This window comes from Peromyscus californicus, unplaced genomic scaffold (genome assembly GCF_007827085.1).
Source record: "Peromyscus californicus insignis strain IS unplaced genomic scaffold, ASM782708v3 Scaffold_10__1_contigs__length_136768540, whole genome shotgun sequence".
Taxonomy (NCBI): Eukaryota; Metazoa; Chordata; class Mammalia; order Rodentia; family Cricetidae; genus Peromyscus; species Peromyscus californicus.
In genome coordinates, this window is record NW_026294391.1 from 89,971,270 (window position 1) to 89,996,616 (window position 25,347).

Here is a 25,347-nt window from a genome sequence, read left to right on the forward strand (position 1 = left end):
TTTCCACTAGTTTGGCTGGCCGTCACTATACATTTTCCCATCACGATCTTGATGTCCCTTGCTCATAGAATCCCTCCTCTCTCTCATCGATTGGACTCCTGGAGCTCAACCTGGCAGCTGGTTGTGAATCTCTGCATCTGCTTCCATCAGTTGCTAGATGAAGGTTCTATGATGACAGTTAGGGTATTCACTAATCTGATTACTGGAGTAGGCCAGTTCAGGCACCCTCTCCACTACTGCTAGTAGTCTAAGGTGAGGTCATCCTTGTGGATTCCTGGGAACTTCCCTAGCACCCTGTTTCTGCCTATTCCCATGATGTCTTCATTTATCATGGTATCTCTTTCCTTGCTCTCCCACTTTGTCCCTATTCCAGCTCGAACCTCCCATTCCCTCATGTTCTCATTCCCCATCCCCAACCCTCTACTGCCCCCCTTACCCCCATGTTTGCTCATGGAGATCTCATCTATTTCTCCTTCACAGGGCGATCCATGCGTCCCTTTAGGGTCCTCCTTGTTAGCTAGCTTCTCTGGAGCTGTGGGTTGCAGTCTGGTTACCCTTTGCTTTACATCTAGTATCCATTTATGAGTGAGTACATACCTTGTTTGTCCTTCTGAGTCTGGGTTACCTCACTCAGGATGACATTTTCTAGTTCCATCCATTTGCCTGCAAATTTCATTATGTCATTGTTTTTTTTACTCATGCCTGCATTCTTAATGATTAGTTGGACTTGAACAGTGTGAGGAAGTATGAAGAATGCCCTCTAGCATAAAAGAGTGATTGCCAGAGGTTGGGAAGGGCACGAGAGGCTGGACTAGAAAAAGGTTTAATAACAGGTACCCAAACACAGTTAGATAGATGAAATAAGGTCTCATGTTCTATAGCACAGCAAGAGGATTACAGTTCACAATAACCTATTGTGTGTTTTATGAATAACAAGGAGAGAGGTACTCAAAGGCTCCATACACAAAATAGTGATAGCGAGATGGGAAATGTTGATTACCATGACTTGATCAGTACATGTCGCATATATGTATTGAAATATCACACTGCACTCCATAAACATGTACAATTACCATGCTAATAAAAATAAAAATGTGATTAAAGAGGTACAGCTGTTAGCAACTCTGACTTGATCATTATGCAGTATCTAAATTGCACCTTATAAATGTGTGTGGTTAAATAACAATAACAACAACAACAACAATAATAATAATAATAAAGAATGTCTTTCAAGCTGACTGAACTAGGAAAAAAGGAGGATAGGCTTGCGAGAACTGTGAAGATAGTGGATACAGAATCCCTGGTGTTACCCTGCGTCCAAACTGACCTACCTGTGTCCTGGACCCTCCAGAGCCCTGTAACCTCTTCATAATTCATTCTTGAGTATTACAAGCTGGTTGTTAACACCCTGCATAGGGAGGGAGCATTTTCACTTGGCAGCTGTTTTTCAAGGCTTTCATCTATGAAAATGATCCTAATAATAGGAGCTTCAGGCAAGCCAACTGGGGGAGAGACTTTCAGCAGAAGGACTTCAAACTGTACCATAGTCCTCAACATACTCCCTAACATAAGTCCTAATCCCACACCTAAAGGCAAGTGTGGCCCCGGGGTAAGGTGGAGGGAGGAGAGGTGTGTACACCTTAGACTGGTCAGAGGCTGGCCCTGACATCAGTTGAAATGGGTGACGTGCCTAACTGGAACAATCTGTCTGCCCTGGTCTAGTCCTCCACATGTCAGGCTCCCTTTTTTTCCATAAAAAATGTGACCTTAGGGTTCTGGAACAAACAGTCCTGAGAGACAGAGTTATTAGGCGAGCCCATCACCGGGTCCTTGAAACCAGGCACAACATTTACAGCAGAAAGAAAACTGGCATTCCGGATTCCAAAGGAGGAGGGAGAGCCAGCTGACATCAGAGGAGAGGGATTCACGTTGTCATGGCAACCATAAGAGTTATACTGTATTGTTTGTAGCCAGAATTTAAGAGATTATCCTTGGGCTAAAAAAGTGTCACCTCTTTCAATTCAACATCACCATCTCAGGACATCCACCACCTTCCTATGAGGACTTCTATTTGTTCATTCGTTATATGTCACTTGAATATTTATTGATTTACTAATCTGCCTTCCTCCATTTTTTCCCTTCTTTCCTTCCTTCTCTGCATCTGGCCAGCACAGCCAGAAGGGGCCATTTGTCTTCCCACAGATGGTGCCGGTAAATCAAACTTCTAGCTGGTAGAAACTGGGACCTGGAAACCCTCCCGACTTGGGAGGTGTCCTTCCCACGACTTAGGGCTGCTGCTTTTCTGTCCTAGGAGAAAGTGTTGAGAAGAAAGGGCTTCTGGGAAAAGGCTCTGTGTCCAAAAAGGTAACAGAAAATCATACGCTCATGGAAACGTGGTGGTCATTTCCTCCTCCCAAGTCTGCACTGAAGTTGTTGGGTGGCTTTAGCTCCATCCTCCATAAATGGTGTAGTTTCAGTCTGTGGTGGCTCCATGGAGCATTCACTTAAGCTCTATCCCTAAAGCAGCACTGGTGACATGGAAAATAAGGAAAGACCCTTTTAAAATCTTCACATAAGCAAGTAGGTATTTCCGCAGCATCATGGATTTCTTCCCATGTCACAGAAGGATAAACCGAGAAAAGAAAGGTAGGTACACTGAGCCAGTTTAAAAGAAAGTGACTCAAAGATGGATCTGGAGGCAGGGGCAGAATGATTGCTGCAAAGTAGAGGCCAGCCTGGTCTACACAAGGAGTTCCAGGGTAGCCTGAACTTCATAAAGAGACTTTGTCTCAAAAAGGTAGCCCCTCCTCCCCACCCCACCCCACCCCACCCAAAAAGAAAGAGGAGAAAGAAGAAGATCTGGAAACCACACAGTGTTTATTAACTCCCTGGCTCTATTAACCCATCCCCCATTGGTGATACTGACATCATCTAGCTTTTTAGTCAAAGGCCTAATTGGCATCCTGTTTATTAAGCGTTAAAAGTCATTTTCTTTATTTCTCTTTCTTGGCTCAGTAACTCTCACTTTGGGAATCTCTGGAGATTTTAATTTCCCAGAGAGCCTCCTGTCATCTCTTACAGTAAGTCTTTTCATTTCACCTCGTTTAAGTATATTGGCTGGTTTAAAGGCTTAATTGTGATGAAGAAGATTAAGTCCAAATTTAATAAGCATTAAGAGTAGAACACTATCCCTTATTTCCTCTGGTTTCAATAATCATTGCATTTGGCTTTTATGTGGAATAGAAATGCTTAGATGTCCAAACTGGGGGAAAGAGGCAGTCTAGAGAAAAGGGCAGGAAGATGTTTAGTTGGCCTTTTCTGAAGTCTGTGCTTGCTGCTGCCACAGTGGCAGCAGACAAATGGTTGCAAGGTGATGCGTTTGGAAATGATCCAAGAAGGATGCCAGATGATGCAGGCAGCAGGGAGGAAGGAGCATCTCCAAGCTCTTCCCTGGTTTCCAAATAGGCTCTTTACTTTTACCAGCACTACTGGCTTCGAGAACACTCTGGGTTCTCCAAATCTCTTGGCATGAGTGTAGACAAATCTCTTTTCCTGTTAGTACAGCTAACACCAGATTAGCATTTTTCAAAAAGAACTCGACTAGAAAATGAAGAGAAACACAAAACTAAAAAAAGAAATGTAAATGCATAGAAATGAGCACAGATTCTAAGATAAAGTCTAGCCCCAGATTTACTGCACTGGCAGAGACTACCAGGCACCCACGTGCATGCACACATATACACACACCTGGTCCTTTCTCCTTCTCAAGCCCGCCTCTATAGACCCTGTGCCTTGAGGCCTTGATTGCTTCTCTTATTGCAGTCTTGGCTCTCTCTTCTTTTGTATCTCTTCTCCCTGATGATTTCAGTCCATGATTGTCTCTTTCTAGTGGACTACAAAGCACTGCAAAGACAAGGACTAATCACACTCATCTTTGTATCCAAAGTGTCTGGCATGTGCAATCATCCATAAATGATTGTAGAACACAAGCACACTGAATTAGATCCTTGCAGCCCAGAATCATGTCTACCCTTGGAAATCAGAACTTCTAAAAGCAAGGTTCTATGAGCAGACAGTAGCTTACAGCCATAAGATTAGATCTATTTTACCCTATGGAAAACAATCTGAGAAATTAAGATGAATAGAACTGTCATAAAATCATATAGGATTCTGGTTTTCCAAACACGTTCCACACAACACTGCATTTGCTTCTCAGAAAAACAGTGTAAGGAAATGAAATTTAGAGGGATTCACCAGCTAGCAACGGAGGGATTAAATAACTGGCTCAAAGTCACAGAGCAATATTATAATACACTCAGAAGCAGATCCAGATCTCTGGATGCTTAATCCATTAGTCCTTCCAGTTTTATGTACTGCATCCCCAAAGAGGCCTGTGGGAGTCGGGTCATCAGTAACCTCAGAGAACAGTTCTAAAGCTCGCCTCACACTACTCTCTCTGTCTTCCTCCTACTTATGGCACCGGTCCAGGGAGAGATTCCAAACATCATTCCAGGTCAAGCAGAACCTTGCCGAGTCAGAACTAAATGGCAGGAGACCCAGCAATCCTATTCCTGGGAATGTAAACAAATGAAGCTTACAGATTATGTATACTTATATATACATATGTAATAAAACACATCTGATAGCAAAAGCCAATCATTGTGCTGGCAGCTTGCTACCTCTCAACTATTGGACAGGTATTTAAAGATACATTTATAAGGATGTCCATGTCCTATGTCACTGTGTCTAACAGTAGGGAATGGGATAAAAATGATTAAGTCATATCCATACTTAATCATTTAAATCATAGTAAAGTCAATAAAAGCAATGATTTAATTGCATCTATGTTTATTGGATGGAACTACATTCAGAACATTGTGAAGCTTTTTATAAAACAAGATACAGATCAATGCTATAGAATGACATTTACACTTCAGAAAATAGTGTGGAAGGATTTTTTATTTTTTTAGTGTTGACAGTAGTGGAAATGTACGACCTTGAGTCTGATGGAACAACATGTGATCTTTGTTTGGACTTACATGTATTTTTCTGCAATATTACTTTTGTGTTAAGAAAAATACAAAACAAACAATTTTCAATGAAAGAAATGAATCCAAACCCTGACATTTATGGTCAATGGATTTTTGACAAGAGTACTGAAAGATTTGAATGGCTCAAGAATTATCTTTTCCACAAATGATGCTGAAAAGGCTGAATATCTACATACAAAAGAATGAATTTGAAGGTCCAGGGAGATGGTTCAGTGAATAAGAGCACTAACTGTGCAAGCATATAGAACATGAGTTCAAATCCCCAGCAAAAAGATGAGCACACATCTGTGTGCCTGTAATCCTATGACTATGGGTGGAACAGAGAGAGCAGGATCACACAGCTCACCAGCTTCCCACCTAGGTCCTGGCTCAGTGAAATATCCTGTCTCAGGGAAACAAGGTAAAAGGTGATTGAGCAGGAGAGTTGAAATCCTCTGGCCTCTGCAACACACAGTCACATGCAACCGCACATGCATGCACTATACATACTCACATAAACACACAAGAATTAATTTGAACCCTTTACCTACAGCATACATAGAAACTAACTCAAAATGAACCCAAGATCTAGATATAACAGGTAAACTATGAAATATTGTACATAAGCTATTTATGAACATCCTTAGTTCTTTGAGTTTGAAGAGATTTTGTTCCATATCGGTGATTTTTCAAGACTACAGGTACACTCAGATGTATAAATAAATTTTTCATATATTTGACTGTGGTAAACAGTACCGCATGCTCACGGACATGTACATTTATTGGAAATAGGTGTGCATAGATTGTAAAGGGGCCTTTACTACCATTCTTTGTCACAGTATATCTATGAGCAAAGTGCTATTTCTAAGGCTTCTCAAGCCAATAGTTTATTTTCATAAGGAAAATGAATGGAGGGTATGATTGTTAGTAATCACTGTCAACAGAGTCTAGAATCATCCAGGAGAGGAGTCTCTGCACATGCCTTGTGGGGTTATCTTGATTACATTAATTGATGTGGTGTGTAGGAAGACCCATCTTAATTGTGGATAGGACCGTTTCCTAGACAGGAGATCCCAGATGCCATCAAATGGAGAAAGTATATGAGTGTATTACCTGTATGCATGTACATGCCTGGTGCCTGCAGAGATCAGCAGAGGACATCTGATCCCCCCTAGAAGTGGAGTTACAGATGTTTGTAAGATGCCATATGGGTGCTTGAAACTTAATCCGGGCCCTCTGCAAAAGCAGCAGGTGATCTTAACCATTGAGCTGCCCTTCCAACCCTTAAGATAGGCAACAGGAGCTAGGCACCAGCACACATGAAGCCTTCTCTGCTTTCTGACTGCGATGTGATGTGACCAGCTGCTTCAAGTTCCTGCTGCCTTGATGTCTCCACCACGCTGGACTGTACCTTTGAACTGTAAGCTAGAATAAACCCCCTTTTCTTTAAGTTACTCATGTTAGAATATTTTATCACAGCAACAGGCAAAGAAACAAGGGAGAACTTAGACAGGATGCATAAAAATGGGTCTAGCTCATCAACACCCTAAGAATACCATTCTCACAAGCAGAGATGAAATCTCTCTTAGCTCCAGTCTTAAAAGTATAGCATTCCCTATTTAGAAAAGGCTTCTTTTTGCAATAGTCATCAGTTAACTCAGAGACCCACACTGATCATGCACAAAGAGTAAAAGACTGTGAAGTTTTCAGCTCTAAATGGGACATGAATACCATACTCCCTTCTCCAAAGGCTCTAAGATCATCATGGAAGAGGGAGCTGGAAAGATTTAAGAGCCAGAGGTGTAGATGATTACAACAAAGTAGTGTCTTCCAGACACAACAGAGCAGTTGTGCATATGAACTCACGGTGATTATAAGAGTGTACACAAGGCCTGCCTAAGATCAAGTCACACAAATTCCTAGCATGAAGGAGTGAAGAGGTCATGAATGCACACCCCTATCTATAGAACTATTGTCAACTGCTGGATGAAGAAAAGACAGTTTTCTTTAAGGATGAAGGCCCTGAGAGCCTACCTTTGCTGTGATAGAGGGTCCCAGGCATACTGGCAGCACCAAGTAGACTCAGTGAGTTAAAGAAGAAGAAAACACATGAAATGGGGAGGGAGTAGTGAATAAGGGGAGAATTGTGAGATAAGGAATGGGCAGTGGGCTTGAGCAAAACCTATTGTGTGCATTATGAAATTTTCAAACAGTTGAAAAGGTCCAGTCTTTCCAATACTAACCTTGAGCTCTAGGCGTCTTCCCTTCTTCCTTGTCAACAGTTGCTCTGCCTTCTTCTCCCTTACTCTTCTAGTAATATACGTCCCTTCGTGTTCAATGGAGCTGCCTCTTCCTTGCTCATTTAGGAAGATGTTCTTGAAAAGTCATCTGAGTTTTCCTGGAAATAGACTCTGATACAAAGATTTGCGTGCAGATGATTATTGGAGTTGTTCAATTGGTATTGAGAGGACCTGCGAGGAAGTGAGAAAAGTAGGGCTAGGGCAAGGGAGGAGTAGAAGTGGAAAGCCCCAAGTGTTCTTATGGGAGCTCTGGAGCCGTGCTGACTTCTCTGTTGAGTTGTCGAAAGCTGAGGTTTGAGCCTTTGTACTTTCATTGGGTAGATGCACTCACTATGTCTATCTTTCCAGAGAAGTGGCAATGTCGGACAGAGTCCCCTGTGGTTAAGAGCAATGTTCAAAGAGAGACATAACTGAGAGCCATCAGCAGCCACCACTTCCAGCAGCTGGGAGGGTCTAAGTGGTGCATTGTAATAGTCACCGTAGTCACTTCTTACCTTGTTGAACCCAGAGAAGCTTCAGAACAGGTTGCTGTAAATTCTTTCACCCTACCTTCCCATATGCTTCCATGGCTCAAATTGCCAAGGGTGAAGTAAGTTTAGCATTCCCAGAGTTTGGATGTGAGAAATTGGGGACTGTTAAAAAAAAAAAAAAAGTCGCCAGGCGGTGGTGGCACACGAAGCCGGGCGGTGGTGGCGCACGCCTTTAATCCCAGCACTCGGGAGGCAGAGGCAGGCGGATCTTTGTGAGTTCGAGGCCAGCCTGGTCTCCAGAGCGAGATCCATGAACGGCGCAAAGCTACACAGAGAAACCCTGTCTCGAAAAACAAGAAAAAAAAAAAGTCACCAGGACCAGTGAGATGGTTCAGTGAATAGACACCCACTGTCAATCCTGACTACTTTAATTCAATCCCCAGGACTTGTATGGTGGAAGGAGAAAAACTGACTCCCCAAAGTTGTCCTCTGACCTTCACATGCTAGCCATGGCACACACACACACACACACACACACACACACACACACACACACACACACACACACAGAGACAGACAGACAGAAAGACTCACAGAGAAAGAAGACGTAACTTTTTAAATGTCCCCAATTTTGAGCAAATAAAGGGATGCTGGCGGAACTTCTTAGGACAGATAAGGAATACACTTGGAGCAGAAAGAAACTAAGATTTCGTCTTGAACGAATGAGCTTTGCAATGGCTGTAAAATATTCAAATGGAGATGTGTGTTAGGTAATTAGATATCTGAGTGTGGAACTTAGAGAAATCGAGGCTGTTTCTGCTAACTGGGAGTTGAATATAAATTGTGCTGAAAGCTATAGGAATGAATGGGATCACTGAAGGAGGGAGCATACAATGAGAAGTGAAAATCTAAAGCTGAGAGTTTACGGGATGATCACCATTTAACAGACAGAGCGAGGAGGATGACTAGCCAGAGATGGAGTCCCTTAGAAGTAGGAAGACTATCCTGTTAGTGTTGTGCTACAAAAGCCATATGAAGAGAATGTTTCTAACAACAAGGAAGTGGCTAACGGTATCAAGATTGCTGGAAAATCAAGCAAATTAAAGATAGGATCTTTTTGCCTTTGGGTTTAACATGAGAGATCATTGGTGATCACTATGAGAGCTGTTTTGGAGAGAAAGTCTCATTGGAGTGAGCTGGGGGAAGAGAGCAATGTGGGGAAATAGAAGCAGCACGTAGAGAAGGTTCAAGAAGTTGGTTGTGTGTGATTGAGGAGGAAAGAGGTTCTGGAGAGCAAGCTGGAAGGCTATGTGAGTTTAAGGGATTTGTTTGTTTACTTGCTTGATTGCTTGTTTGGGTAAATTTTAATTGAAGTACAGCATGCACACAGAGAAGTAAAAAACAGGTGTACATCTTGATGGAGTTCCACAGTCTTAACACACTCATGTAAAAAGCATCCAGATGAAAAAAAAGATAATACCTCATAATGCCCCTTGTGACCCATTCCAGTAACTAGCTCCAACAACGCTAAACATTATCCTATCTTCTAATACCATAGAGTCATTTTCCTTATTTTGAACTCTAATAGAGCCATCCAGTGTGAGCTCTTTTATGTGTGGCTTTTATCACTGCAGCATTGCTTATGAGACCCATATAATTGTGTGTAGTAGCTGTGCATTCTGTCTCACTGCAGTATATTTACCCATTGTGTTAATTTATCCATTCTCCTATTGAAGGACATTAGGGTAGTTTTCAGTTTGGCACCATTACGTTTTTGTGGATTTCTCTTTTAAAAATACTCCAATGGCCTTTAATGTGCTTCAGGCAAATCATTTTCTACAAAACATTCAAACTTTTTTTTTTACTTGTTTGTTTTGAGACAGGGTCTCACTCTGTAGCCCCGGCCAGCCTAAACATCATTACATAAATCAGACTAGCTTCAAATTCATGGTGATCCTTCTGCCTTTGTCTCCCAAATACTGAAATTACAGGTTTGGAGCCACCTTTTAAAAATATAATTTTATAACAAAAGGAAAGTATATTCATCTTTTTTCTTTGTTAGCTTGCTTGAGACAGGATTTTATGGCTTATCCCAGATGGGATTGAAACTCATGCTCAGCATCCTTGGTGTTGGGATTACAACTAACACACCACCACACCCAGACTCCAAAACATATTTAAAAAACAAAAAAACTAGCCTGTGATCTGATCCAACAAAATTAACCTCATGAATCTCAGAATAATTTATTAAAATTCTAAATATTCACAAAATGTTTCTACTTACAATTCTGTAGATTTAAGCATTAAAACGAGAGACTTATTAAAAAGCTAACCCTCTGTGCAAATCTACAAATATTTTCCAACATCCAATAATAATCCATGAGCCTATTTACAGCCACTTTCCTTAAATGTTTGCTACAAAATAAACTAGCAGTTAGGTGCCAGACAGAAACATCTATTTCCAGAACCCATGTTTAAAACCATTTCTTGGCTGGGTGGTGGTGGCACATACCTTTAATCCCAGCACTCGGGAGGCAGAGGCAGGCGGATCTCTGTGAATTCAAACCCAGCCTGGTCTACAGAGCGAGATCCAGGACAGGCACCAAAACTACACAGAGAAACCCTGTCTCGAAAAAAAAAATTAATACGTGCATATGTTCCAAAACTGGAATCAGAGTATGATTGCTCATACCTATAATCCCAGTCTTCAAGAGGCTGAGGCAGGAGGCTGTCCTTGACTAGGATGGGCTACAGAATAAGCCTGCCCTCTCCCCCAACCCACTCCCCAAAAACCACCAACCAACAAAAAAGTAAACAAATGTTCTATAAAAGAGTGGGTATCAACATACTTACGTTTATTTTTCATGTATTTATTAAAAAGATGTATAACTGTCAGTCTCCATGAGTTCAAACCAGAAAAATTCCAGCCCTGAAAAGGGGAGGTGGTCACAAAGTTGCACTTCTAAGCAGGAAGCTATTTGCAATTGATGTCTGCCGGGAAAGGGAAAATCAGTTTTCTCCAGTGCAGTGACACTGAGCATATCAACTACAGTCCAGCGCAGGAGTGGGCCAACACAAACCAGACCTGTGCATCCTAATAAACTTCTCTGGGCACAGAGGACAGAACAGCCACTAGATAGACATAGAGGCCAGAAAATGGTGGCACACACACCTTTAATCCCAGCATTCTGGAGGCAGAGATCCATCTGGATCTCTGTGAGTTCAAAGCCACACTGGAAACAGCCAGGCATGGTGACTCACGCCTTTAATCCCAGGAAGTGATGGCAGAAAGCAGAAAGGTATATAAGGCATGAGGACCAGGAACTAGAGCCTGGTTAAGCTTTCAGGCTTTTGAGCAGCAGTTCAGCTGAGATCCATTCGGATGAGGACACAGAGGTTTCCAGGCTGAGGATACAGGATCAGCTGAGAAGTTGGCGAGACCTTCTAAGATTCCTGCTACACCTGATGCTTTGGGGTTTTGTGAGTGTGTGTGTGTGTGTGTGTGTGCGGACTTTTTGTTTGTTTTGGCATTTTTGTCTCATTGATTTTCATTTTGTTTGTTTGTTGGTTTGAGAGAGAGAGAGAACATGGAATTGGGTGAGCAGGGAGGTAGGGATGATCTGGAAGGAGCTGAGGGGAAGAATATGGTCAAATATATTGTATGAAAAAACTTTTTAAATAAAAATGAAATTACTTGAAGTTTAAAAATCTATATAGCAGTGACTTACCTCTTATAAGTATACAGAAAATAGCTTTTGATAGTAATATATTCAGAGTTGTGCATCTACCCCTACCAATTTGAGGGCATTTTATCATTTACCATTTTCTTTTCAGTAATGGGGACTGAACTCAGGGCTCAATCGTGCTAGACAAGCACTCGCAAGGGTTGCACTCCATCTTGAGAACATCATTTTCATCCTTACATATAATGTGCTGTGGCTGGAGAGATGGCTGAAACAGTAGAGTCCTTGGCCATCAGGTATGTGGGCCTGAGTTCAATCCCCCGAACCCATGTAAAAGTTAAGCCCAGTAGCACATACCTGCGGTGCCAGTACCGAGAAAGCAGAAGCAGAAGGCTCCTCAGGGCTTGCTTGCAAGCACGTTTAGGCAAATCGCTGATCTCCAGGTTCACACGCAATCTGGTCTCAAGGAATAGAGTGGAGAGCTGGAGAGGTAGCTTGCTGTAAAGCACTTGCCGCCCAAGGATGAAGATTTAAGTTTAGTTCCCTAGAACCCATACAAAGCAGGACACGACAGTGCATGCATCTGTCATCCCGGTGCTCCTGTGGTGAGATGAGAGACAGAGACAGAGAATCCCTGGAAGGTAGCCTGGTGTACCAAGTTGTGAAGAAGGGACCTCCTTGCTTCCCTTAACCTTTTAAAAATGATTTCCTTTCTTTTTCAGATTATAATATAATTACATCATTTCCGCATTCCTTCTCCTCCCTCTAAACCGTCCTTGCTCTCTCTGGTTCCCGTATCTCCCATGGATGATTATTTTACTTTCCTCTTTATATTTCTCTGTAGTATTTGGATTTATTATTGATAGCATCAGGAAGAAATAGTCAAGTTCTTTTGACTATGAAAGCATTTTTGAGGGATCCAAGTTCTTTTCACTTTATTGTGCTTTTAACTAATACAAAAAGAGTTATGTGTATTAATTGAATACCATGTGACACTTCAATCCCTGTGTACACTATATAATCAGGTTAAATGTATCTGTCATCTCAAATAAGGCTTACTTGTGTGTAATAAGTATAATTACTATTGTGTAGTAAGATGCAAGAATATTCTCTTATGCTCCTGTACCTGAGTACCTTGTCCTTAACTCTCCCCACCCCTATTCTCCAACCTCTGCTAACTACTACCCTACTTGCAAACTTCTGTGACTTCAATTTTTTCAGAATCCATATGAGTGACATCATGTGGTATTTGTCTTTATGTGATTGGCTTATTTCATTTAGCATCATCAAATCCACTTCCATTCATTTTGACACAAATGATATGATTTCCTTTTTTTCCATGAGTAGACAGTATTTCATCATGTGCCCATATAGAAAAAAATTTTTTTTTGTTTTTCAAGACAGCGTTTCTCTGTGGAACAGCCTTTACTGTCTTGGAACTCGCTCTGTAGACCACGCTGGCTTTGAACTCAGAAGAGATCAGCCTACCTCTGCCTCTTGAGGGCTAGAAATAAAGGCATGCACCACCACCACGCAGCTCTTTCCCTTTTTATTCATTGTTGGACATTTAAGTCGATTCCAGATTTTGCAGATTGTGAACAGTGTTTCAATAAGCATAGCAATTTGGATGTCTTTTCATTACACTGTTTCTGTTTCCCTGAATATGCACCCAGAAAGGGTGCTGGTGGTTCATATGGCAGTACCAGTTTCATTTCTTGAAGCCTTATATAGTCTGAATAGTAAATCACTGTCAGATAATACCAAAAGTTTCTTCCACTCTCTATGTTGCCTTTTTATTCTGATGAGTGTTCCATTTGCTGCGCACAATATTCTTAATTTGATGTAAAAGCTAACCATTTAACTTATTCTTATTTTATTGAGGTAGCTTCTCTCTGATGCTCAGTCTGGACCTGAACTCCAGGATTCAAACAATCCTCCTGGCTCAGCCTCTCAAGTGCTGGAACCACAGGCACACCACTTGCTTTCAGTTGCATAATTAACCATGTTAAAGTAATCTCAGCCAGGCATAATGGCACACACCTTTAATCCCAGCACTTGGGAGGCAGAGGCAGAGGCAGGCAGATCTTTCTGAGTTTGAGGCCAGCATAATCTACATAGGGAGTTCCAGGGCAGACAAAGCTACGTAGTGAGACACTATACCAAAAACACCAACAAAATAAAAATAAAAATAATCTATTCAGTGACATTTAGCATATTCACAATGTTGTGTGCTCCATCTCTCTAGTTTCAAAACATTTTCATCACCCCAAAAGAAAACACTTTAACCATTAAGTCGATGCTCCCTACTTATTTCTCTCCCTCCTATATTCCTGACAACCACCATGGCGTTACTTATTTGATATTTCATGTAAGTTCATCACATAGCACAGAACTTTTTGTATCTGGAGTCTTTCCATGATTTTTGAGATTTGTCTACACATTGTAGTATGCATCACTGCTTCATTCTATTTTATGGCTGAATAATATTCCATTGTATGAATACACAGCAATTTGTTTAGCTAACCATTCATTGACATACATTTGGGCCTCTTGGATGTTATAAATAGTATTGCTATGAAAATGAGAATTCCATGTATTCATTTGAGTCCCTGTTTTCAATTATTTTGACTATGTAACTAGTAGTGAAATTATTCAGTCATATAATCATACTATATTCAATTTTTGAGGAACTGTCACACTGTTTTACACAATGACTGCATCGCTTCATATTCTCACTACTGAGATATAAAATGTTCTGTACGTTAAGCCAATTTCTCCATACCCTCCCCAAACTTTGTTATATTTTGTTTGTGTTTTATTTTTGTTTATAATAGACAACATAACAGGTGTGGAAACCTCACTGTGGTTTTGAATTTCCTAACTACTAGAAGAGGTTGGGTATCAATCTGTGAGCTTATTGCCCATTTACAGATATTCTTTGGGGAACTGTCTCTTTAAATATTCCATCCATCTTTAAATGGCCCGTCTCTTTACATTAGGCGGTTCTGTACATCTTCTGACCACTCTAGCCTTACTGGATAGATAACTTGTAAATACTTTCCCTCTCCCTGTAAGTTGTCATTTTGCTATCTTGCAAATGTCTCCTTGTGTAACTGTGATTTTTAAAAAAAGCCTTCCTTTTATTAATGTGATGTTTTATATTGATTGATTTCCTTGTATTGAACAGCTTTTGCATTCCTAGGATAAAATCCACTTAGTCATGGTACACAATCCTTTAAAATGCTTCATTTGTAAGTATTTTGTTGAGGATGTTTACATCTGTATTCATAAGGCATAACGATCTATAACAAGCATTCTTTTATTTATTTAATTTTTGAGACAAAGCTTGTGTAACCCAAGCTAGCCTTGAACTTGTAGTCCTCCTGCCTCGGTCACCGGAGTGTTGGGATTATAGGCACGTACCATCTTGCTTGGCTCAAACTTTTATTTTACAGAGAAAAAAATGTGACAATGCATTTCAGTCAAAAAATAAACAGCAAATGGAAAAGGCAAGATTCACATGGCAGCTGTTATAACCTTGAATACTATTGTGTTACATTGCAAAGCATAATTGACCATGCATCTTGCAAGAGAATTTCTTTCAAGAAAGAATTCATTTGATGTAGCTAACATAGTTTAAAAAAAACTAAAATTTAAGCTTATCATGTCATTTTGGGAATGAGGAGAAAGAATGATGAAAGTTAGGTGATTTGTTTGTAGTGACATTAGCAGTAAGCAAGAGCAGACACATTTTTGTTTTTAACCACTTACCTGAAATACTTTCCAATTACACCACTCCTTTATGCTATGGATCTCCAAGCCTTCAGTTCCCTTACCACAAAGCCCATATCTCTGACTTCTTGCCTGCTTCTAACTAAAATAAATGTACTGCTATTTAAGCCATTGTCTACCCTGCATTCTCTTTGATACAGCTAGAAAACAGCTCCCCAGGACTTTATTAGAAAAATATTTCATGTACTTGAAGTACAATTAAACACGGGACTGAATCCTTTAATATTTTCTGTCAGTATTATTTACTGAACCTCAGGCACTGGACCAGTGTGTGCTCTCTACATCTCTACATATGAAGTTCAAAGTGTGATAGACTGTGCTAATAGCCACGAGTTCACAGGATAATCTCAGCAACTGTTTATAGTGAAGGTGTACATGATATTTCAAAGTGACAAGAAAATACCAAAGCTGTTCGAAATGATCAAGTTGAAATGTTCAAATTGAGAGGAATGCCATTGAAAAAGACAAAGCAAAACTGTGTACAATGATAGTTTAATTCACATGCATGAGTCAATCATGCTTAGTATGTGGGTGGTACTAGAAGTAGGTGGAAATGGGATGGTTAAAATGAGGGAGAAAAATCAATGAAAAATGTGTGTCGATTCAAAGTTCAGATGAACTATAAGTGAATCAATTTGTATTCCTGCACAAAGATTTCCACAGTTATCTGTCATATATCAAGCTTAATATGACATGCTGCTTCTGATACCCTTATGAGGAAGTACTGAAGAAGGGCTTGACATTTCAGGGTTTTTTCCCCCAATGGTAATTTCAAATTCAGTCGCTCCTGCTCTTTAGTTCTATTGGAGTTTGTCCATTTGAAAATTTCCCACTATTCCCTGCTTTGGGTGTATGTGTGTCTCTCTCCTTATTTCGATTCTGAGCGCCAGGTACAAGCTACTGACTCCTCCAGCCCTTCTATCTTTTCTCATGATCAGCTTGCCATTATTTATATTTTTTGCAAGACACCACATGTAATATTGTGCCTTTCCCAGCATATCACATCAAGGTACATGATGCCAATATCCTTTATTATTGGTGAAAGTAACCTAGATCATTGGTAAATGTGTTGTTTGCTAGGTTTCACCACCAAGAAGTTGCTGTTTTTCACTTTTGTGATTATTGAGAATTTGGGGAAGATATTTTGAGAGTACTCTAATACCCTGATTCTCCTTAAACTCCCACTCATTTTGGTCCACAAATGCTTCTTGCTTGCAATAATTATTACTGTGTTGTTTGCCTATGGTGATTATGTATTTCAGTTATTGCTTCTGTATTTAATAATTGGGATTCTTTTATAAGAAAGAGATATCTTCCTCATGCTGGTTTAATTCAATTATTTGTTTACAGCAATATAGACCCATGTCTACTTATTTTTATTCTGTAAGTTGTAATTCATTGTTATTATGCTTTTTTTGTGTGTCTGTGTGTGTGTTTGGTTGGCTGGGTTTTTTGGGGTGGGGGGCGGTTCGAGACAGGGTTTCTCTGTGTAACAGCCCAGGCTGTCCTGGAACTTGCTTTGTAGACCACGCTGGCCTTGAACTCACAGAGATCCATCCACCTCTGCCTCCCAAGTGCTGAGATTCAAGGCGTGCACCACCACCACCCAGCCAATTATCACGTTTTTAAACTCAGATTTTCCCAGTTTTGAGAGCACCTTCCACGTGTATATTCTGTAAAGATACTCTACTAAACCTTTTCCTGGAAGATTTCTTGATTTACCTTTCACATTTGTATTTGCAAATTATCTGGAATTCCTTTCTGTATGTAGTATGAGGAAGAGCTTAACATACACTCTCCCTTCAATGGATAAGCAAGTGATGATTTTCTGAAAAGCACTATATTTATTGAAAAGACTCCCCTCCCCCACTGAACTACAATAGTTTCTCTGACATATTTTGGGTTTTGTTTTAGAGTCCTTATTCTGTTCTATACTGTGTCAATATGGCATTATCTTAATTCTATCCACGAAGCTTGATCTCTGATATGAAGACTTATTTTGACCTTTTTCAAGACTGCCTTAGCTAGTCTTGATTTTCTTAATTTCTACAGTGTGATGGCTAATCTTCACTGTCAATTTGAGTCAATTTAGAATCACCATGGAAACATGCCTCTGGGCATGTCTCTGGGGTGGGGGGAGGTTTAGAAAGGGTTAACGGAGGAGGGAAGATTCCCACCCCGAATGAAGGTGGCTTCATCCCAAGGGCTGGTGTCCAGAATGAATAAAAAGAAGAGCAGAAACTTTCACCTCTCTCTGATTGCTGGCTGGTGATAGATGTCACCAGCTGCCACATTTCCCCAGAACCTGTTGCCATGCTTTCCCCACCTTTATGGACGGTACGCCCTCTAAGCATGAGCTAAAAATAGGCCTCTCCTGCTGTAGCTCCTCCTTGGTGTCTATTTCGTTGTAATAAGGGGGAAGTAACTAAAGCACGTACAGATTTTAGAATTGGCTTGTCAATGTCCACATGTGAACATTTTTGACATTGTCTTGAATCTACAGATCAAATCAGCAGGAACTGATTTCTTTAAAATACTGACATATTTATAACCTGCCCATTTATTTGGGTCTCTCTTATTCCCTTTCATAAATTGCTTTAGAATTGTCTGTTTAGAGGCCTTGAATGTTTTTCTTCATTTTACTCATAGGCATCAGATGTTTTTCAATGCTGTTTTGTTTTTGTTTTATAGCATCTTCTTAGCTTTTAATAAAATCATTCGAGAATAAAGATTTTCTTTTAATTTTTCTTCCTATAATGGCAAAAAGAAGGAAATTGACAAAAGGGCATGTTTTACAATTATTAGTTGAATCAGAATGTGAATACTGAAACAAAGATAACAGCACTCAAGACTCTAATGAGAACAAAACTGATTACGTCAGTGAAATCTCAGATGGAGATATCGTAGATGATTTTTTTCAGACTCAGGAATAATTGAACAATATATTTTAAAAGACAAAAAAGAATAACAAAGGATACAAAAGGCTACACATTAAAAAGAATGAGTTGTTTAATAGGAAGTACTTTTTGACAAAAGGCCATGAGAGCATATTCTGTATTGTTCAAGATTTATGTCAAGCTTCACATTATACAAATGGATTGTTATATCAAGCATCTTCTTAAATGTGGTGGTGGTGGTGGTGGTGGTGGTTTGAATAAAATGTCCTCCATAAGTCTCCAGCATTGAGACTTGATCTCCAGTTGTTGGCAGTCTGGGGAGGATTAGGAGGTGTGGCCTTGTTAGAGGGAGTGGGCTTTGAAGTTTCAAAAGACTAGGCCTTTCCCAGTCTGCCTCTTTGCTTTCTGTTTGCAGTTTTGCGATGGGAGCGCTCAGATATTGTGCCAACCAACATGCCTACTTCTTTCTGCCATGCTGTCCTGCCATGATGGACTCTTAAATCCTCGGAAATTGTAAGCCCAATGAAATGATTTTTTTTTTCATGAGTTGCGCTGGTCACCATGTTTTATCACAATAGAAAAGTAACAAATACAGTTGTCATTGCTTTTTAGAGACAGGGTCTCATGCATCCCAGGCTGTCCTCAAGCTTGCTACGTAGCAGAGAAAGGTCTAGAACTTCTGCTCTTCCTGCCTCTACCTCCCAAGAGCTGGGTTTATAGGTACGTACCACCACATCTGGTTTTTTTCTTTTGTTCCATGCGGGCATGGAACTCAGTTTCTTGAAAGCTGAGTAAGCACTCTACCAACTGAAGCACCCCGAGTTTCACTAAATGTTCGATGTTATTTTTCATTGTGCTTTTGCTCTGACTGCTATACATTTTTGCAAGATTACCTAAATAAAAAAATACACTTCAGGGCCAGATGGTAAATGAGAACTATCTTTGCTGATACATTGAGGATGGTTTAAGCATTTGTTGATTTATTTGTAATTATTTTTCTCTTAGTTTAGATCCCACTAGAGATTTATAGTTGAAGTACTGTCTCTCCAGCCCCTCCTATTATGTTTCTTTTATTTTAAAAGTAGATTTATTTATTTTGTATGTACACGTGTTTGACCTGAATGTGTATATGTGCTCCATGGGTGTGCCTGGTTCCCACAGAGGTCAAAAGAGAATGTCCATTCCTCTGAAACCAGAGTTATGGACGGCTGTGACTCATTGAGTGGGTGCTGGGAATTGAACTCTGGTCTTTTGCAAGAGCAGCAAGTGCTCTTAACTGCTGATCCATCTGTCTAGTCATGATGTTTCTTATAGAAGTTTGTAAGTTCAGGCTTTACACTTAGATGTATGATCCATTTTTTATATAATGCGAAGTAACGCTATGGGTTCAGTTTGTGTGTTAAGATATTCAGCTGAATCTCTACGGTGTTTTTTGTTAAAAATAATTTGAATGTATATGTTAAATTCATATGTCTATTCATACATAATACCACACTGTCTAGATTAGTTTAGTTTAATAGTAAGCCTTAGCATCAGTATTATTACTCAAATTTTGCTGTTTCTAAAACTGTTTTCTTTTTTCAAAATTATTTTCATATTCTAGGTCCTTTGGATATATATATATATATATACATATATATGAAGATATATTTTATATCTATGTTAGAATATAGATATTTGAGTCTTGACCATTTTTATGAAACTCTGTACTGGAATTTGATTGGGATTATATTGAGTCTTTGGATAATCTTTTAGAAAATAGATATCTTATAGGAAGATAATTGATTTTATGTATATAGGTCTTGTGCCCTGAAACCTTGCCAAACTACCTTATTTTGCAGAGGAAATAGCTTTTTTCAGAGAAAATACAGGGAGTAAATAGAAACCATTTTTTTCTTTCAAGACATTAGATTTTGATAAGGAGGAGGCGAGAAATGGAACGGTGAGCTGAAGTATTATTAAGCATGAGAGATGTACTTTATTTGGCTTGGTCGTTGGTTCATTTTATTTTGATTTTGGTTTAATTTTCTTAGTAATAGAGGGCTTGAAGTGTTTGCAATCTGAAAGGTTTATACAACAGAAATGAATAATTGTAATATAGAGAATTAAAACAGTGGTCACATTGTCAATAATGCAATGCCATCATTCACACACATGGACTCACCTATTAACCTTCATTGCTGCAATAGTTAGAGCACTATTACACTTCACATTTGTAAAAAAAATAATTTTTTGATATTATAAAATAATGACATCATTTCTGTCTTCTCTTTTCTCCCTCCAAATATTACCATGAATATCATGGCCTCTTTTTTCATTAATTGTTGTTGTTGTTGTGTGTGTGTTTCTAAATATCTAAGTACAACCTGTTTGGTCCTCATAATTATAATGTGTGTATATTTTGGGGACTGACCATTTGGAATTACATAACCAATTGGTGTGCTCTTTTCTGAGGAAGACTGTTTCTCCCACTCTCAGCATTCCTAACTTACCTGTAGTTCTTTGTGTAGGGCTGAGGCCTCCTGAGCTCCCCCTTCCACACTCTACATTTTGATGGCTGTCAGTATCTTTTACTACCAGCCAAATGGTATGCTATTATGTTTCCTTTCTTCTATACCCTTTTATTCTCCCTAGAGTAACTATCCTTTGTAAAAACATTTTTCTTGACTTCCAACACACACACACACACACACACACACACACACACACACACACACACACACATATATATATAACAAATATTTCTTAAGTCCCTTTCTTTACCAGGCCTGATGGCCCAGGGTCATAGTTCCAGCTGCTTGGAAGTCTAGGACAGCAGGATCACCATAAGTAACAGGCCAGTCTGAGCTATATAGTGAGCCTTTGTCCCAAAATAAAAAGTTAAAGTAGGGCTGGGGATGTCGATTGGTGGTAGAGCTCTTGCCTAGTATGTGCTCAGTCCCAATACAGGAAAAAAAAATGGCCCGCTCCCACTACTGTTTATTTTATCCAAAGACATCAGGAACCCTATTTATTGCATTGTCTGGATGATGGTAACTGTCATGCAGGCCTCCATCTTCTTTCTCCATTCTGAGGTGATTAGCCACTAGAAACACAGGACAGCTGTCAATGTGACTGCTTCCTATTATCTCTTCATATGAGACATCGCCTATTTCCTGGATCCAAACTATTTGTGTCTCTTTGAGCACCTCCACTCGGGGCTTCCTAAGAAAGTATCCATAGGAGGGAGGGTTTCTTGGACTAGACTTTACATATCAGAAAACATTTATTCCTAAATCTTTATTAACACATTTGCTAAATACAAATTTCCCACTTAAAAGTAATTTTCCCATCTATGGTGTGATAGTATGTGCCTGCAATCCCAGCACTTGGGGATGTAGGGCAGGAAGACCACGAGTTCAAAGCTGGCTTCAGCTACACAGCAGGACCCTGTGTCAAAAAACTAACAAGAAAACCAATAAATATAAATAAAAATCATTTTACCTCAGAATTTTTGAACTATATTTCCTTGTTTTCTGACTTCTAATATTCCTGTTGAAAATTGTCTCTTTGGTTTCCTAAACCATGTCTGTGACCTGATTTTCCTTTTTGGAAGCTTTTAATATCTTTTTGTCATCCACAGTGCTCTAAGTTGTCCTGATAATTTGCCATTGGTGAGACTTTTTCATTAACAGAACTGGGCAGTTGCTGGAAGTTACAATCTAGATACGCATGTCCTTCATTTCTGGGAACCTGACACTATTTATTTTTAAATCTACTACCCATTTTCTCTCTTCTCACTTCTTATAACTTTTATTGATTAAATTTGGCCTTCTGGATTGATTCTTTCTTTTTATTTCTTTTCTCTCCAATTTTCAATTACTATCTTTGCTTTAGTTTCTGTGGGAAGAATCTGTCTGTTACAAAACTGCCAGTGGTGCTTTTTAATTAGTTTATACTATTTTTAATTTCTAATAGCTATCTCTTATCCTCTATTTCTTTTTAAACAGTCGTACTTATGTTTCTTGGATAAAACATGCTATCTCCCTAAGGATATCAATTATCTAGCTTTCATGCTTTTGTGTTCTCTGCATTATCTGTTTCCTTGGAGTCTATTTTTTCTTTGTATTTGTGTGTGTGTGTGTGTGTGTGTGTGTGTGTATCTGTGTGGTTTCTTGCTTTCATGTTTGAAGCTTTCTTCTAGTTACTAGTGAGCTTGCTTTCATTTACACTTTTAATTTTTGAGATGAGGCCTCACTATGTCGCCTGAGATATCTTTGAACTCATGATCCTTATGTCTCTGCCTCTGTCTCGTAAAGGCTTGTATTGTGAGCATGTTCCACCATGCCAGGTTTCTATTTAAATTTTTAATGGAAGACCTTTTAAGGATTATTAAGTGGTAGGCTTTGGTGCAGGCAATTGGGCAGAAAGCCAGATGTTTCATTGGGTGAACGACAATCATCAACAGAAGCAATCTTCATTATGCAAAGATTTCAGTTACCACCAGTCTCCCAGCAACACTATTCAGATTTCAGTTATCACAGTATTTTAACTAAGAGTAATTGCATTAAGTGAAAATGTTGCTGCTGGCTCATCAGCCCCATGAATCACTATGTATTATAAATGACAGATGTGCACGAAAACCATGTCACCTCTTTCAAAGTCTGTTGGTGAGTGGTTTACTGTGCTTCTGTAATTCAGTTGACTCTCAGACCACAAAGTACTGTTTTAGTGTTTCTTACTTGTCTTCCAGTGATAAATCCTCATAATTTTTAAAAAAATGGGTAGTCCAAAGAGGGAATTGGCTAACAAAGATGAAAGTATGCAAAGAGTTAGAAAGTAAAAATGCTTGAAGTCAAATTGGATGTAATTTGAAAATGGCAACAGCAAAGCTAAGATAGAGGAGGCCTGCATGAAGCTGTGGTGTGAATCAATTTGAAAAGTTCAATGAATGCTACCAAAAAATGAGATAAGTTTGCACAGGCATCTTTTAGTTTAAATTGTGCCGGAGACAGAAAGCTTCTTGTGGTTGAAATGGAGTGTTTGCCTCTAGTTTGAATTGAAGACTATAATAAAAATATTCCAATCATTTTGGCTGCTGTTCAGGCCAAAGCAGTGAAGTTATTTCCAGTAAAGGCTTCTTTAATCATTTTAGAAGTCTGCATGATTTGATTAATGCTGCTCTGTATAGTGAAGCTACTCACATAGGTAAGGCTACTGCTGTAAAATTTGCACCTAGATTTCAAGGATTAGTTAAGGTGGATGGTTATGGCTAGTCATCAACTATTTAATTTTGAATACTATTTTTAAAGAGGCGATCCCATCTATAACTTACATGAAAAAAGATAAAGGGTCATCAAGTCATCGTAAAGGAAAGATTCAAAAAAAGCATACAGAGAAATTTATTGAAGATGAACTTATCAACATGAATGAGGGAAATGGTTGTGACAAAAAGAATGAAGATACCCCCAGTAGAAGTGATGCTGGGAAAAATCATATTAAAGGAACTCTCAGATATTTCCCAAGATTGAAAGTACAAAAGATGAAATGCTAGAAGATGATCTGGACTTGGAAAGTGCTGTGCCAATTTCCATGCCAAGGTATAGAAAGGAGCTTTGCTTTGTATTGTAAGTTATACTATGCTACGAGAAGGAAAGAGCTGTTTAAATTAAATTTAAAAAAAACATAATTCTGAAAGCTTCTAATGTTTTCAATTACCATGAACTAAATAAATACCTGCCTTACTATTTCATCATCTCATGTACCTATACATTTATATCTGACAGTGAGAGGTTTTAATTGAAAACAAGATAGAAAAATTATAATGCTTTCCATTGATTCCTGAGACCACTTTCTATGGTTCTAACTTGCAGTGAACATATCTGTGGTCCTGCACTACTATGAAAGTAAGAACCTCCGTTATCTGTACCTCTCTTCTCTGGGCTATTTGCTTTCTTTAGAGAACAACCCTCCAGTCCCTTGGCTGACAACTATATATAAAGCTGCTTCCATTTTTGAAACTGAGGAGTACAACAGTTACTATGGTCTCAACACTGAAGACTTGGTTCCTTAATTGAACAGTTTTCTAGGGTGCCTTCCTCTGTGTGTGGTATTCTCCAGTCCAAAGTCTCCCTAGTTCAGTTTCTCCATAAAATGAATCTTCTATGTCTTGCCAGGATGAAGGAAAGAGATTCAGAGTATAATTCCTCCCCATACAAGCTTTCAATAGAAAAAAAAAACTTTTCAATTCTACTTTTTTCCCATTCTAATTTTACTCAAATTCCTGAGCCTTCCAGGACTTCTACAGGCTTTTGGGTGGCTTTACTCATTGAATGGACTTGGGATTTTTGCCTTTTCAGATCTGCTAACTATTTCATCTGTTTTCCTTCTTGTAAATATTTATTCACATTCTTATCCTCTGTGATCTGCTTTTCTGCTCTTTATTCTCATGAACTTAGAAAGTTATAATTTTTATTTTCCTACTCAACTTTAGTGGTTTTTTAAATCAAAGAATAGGCTTTTGATATGCTATACAAATGCTCAATTATCACAAATTTAAAGTAATTCCAGTCTGTCTTATTGTACAGTCTCTTTGACTAAAAAGCTGGGTGTAAAAGTATACACGTGTAACCTAAACAGCCAGGAGGCAGAAGCAAAAGGATCCCAAGTTTGAGGCCAGCCTTGGATGCATAATGAAACCCTGTCAACAAATAAATAAAGAGCTCATCTATAATTAGAATTATATGAGATGCATGCAGCAAAAATTCAGAGCAAGGGGAGAGCTTTCAATAGTGGCAAGATATTGAGATGATGACTCGTGTAATATAAGCTAAATAAGAAGGGAAGGGCAGCGCTAGGGCTGTGGCTTGATGGTAGTTACTTAGCACTCTTAAGGCCCTGGGTTCCATCCCCAGAACCACACACCAAAAATGAATGGAATAGAAGAAATCTAACAAGAGAAAATCAAAAGTCAGTATACTGGGGTCCTTGATTATGCTGTTTTAAAAATAAGGTCTTAGGAAACAGTTCAGTAAATAAACAAGAAACACAATTTTTAAAGTGCAATGTTTGCATTATTAATTTGGGGAACTGAAAAGTCATGGTAGTTGAAGTGACACCGAGAGCAAGTTTATTGGAATGAGGTACCAGATAGCAGAGATGCTAGATGAGGCTATGTAACTGTGAAAAATCATACT

The 25,347-nt window shown here is 39.2% G+C and overlaps 1 long non-coding RNA gene across 2 annotated transcripts; it reads right to left on the reverse strand.

Annotated features, from left to right (window-relative positions):
* Positions 1-762: 762 nt before the first annotated feature.
* On the reverse strand, positions 763-20,822 carry LOC128109603 (uncharacterized). Of its 2 annotated transcripts, XR_008217857.1 has the most exons (5): positions 11,841-20,822; positions 10,654-10,791; positions 7,274-7,501; positions 3,748-3,903; positions 763-2,528 (listed from the first exon to the last, which is right to left on the reverse strand). It is a non-coding gene; the product is annotated as an uncharacterized LOC128109603 (long non-coding RNA). The 2 variants fall into 2 exon arrangements; XR_008217851.1 differs by having other exon boundaries at positions 767-2,528; positions 10,654-20,822.
* Positions 20,823-25,347: the final 4,525 nt, after the last annotated feature.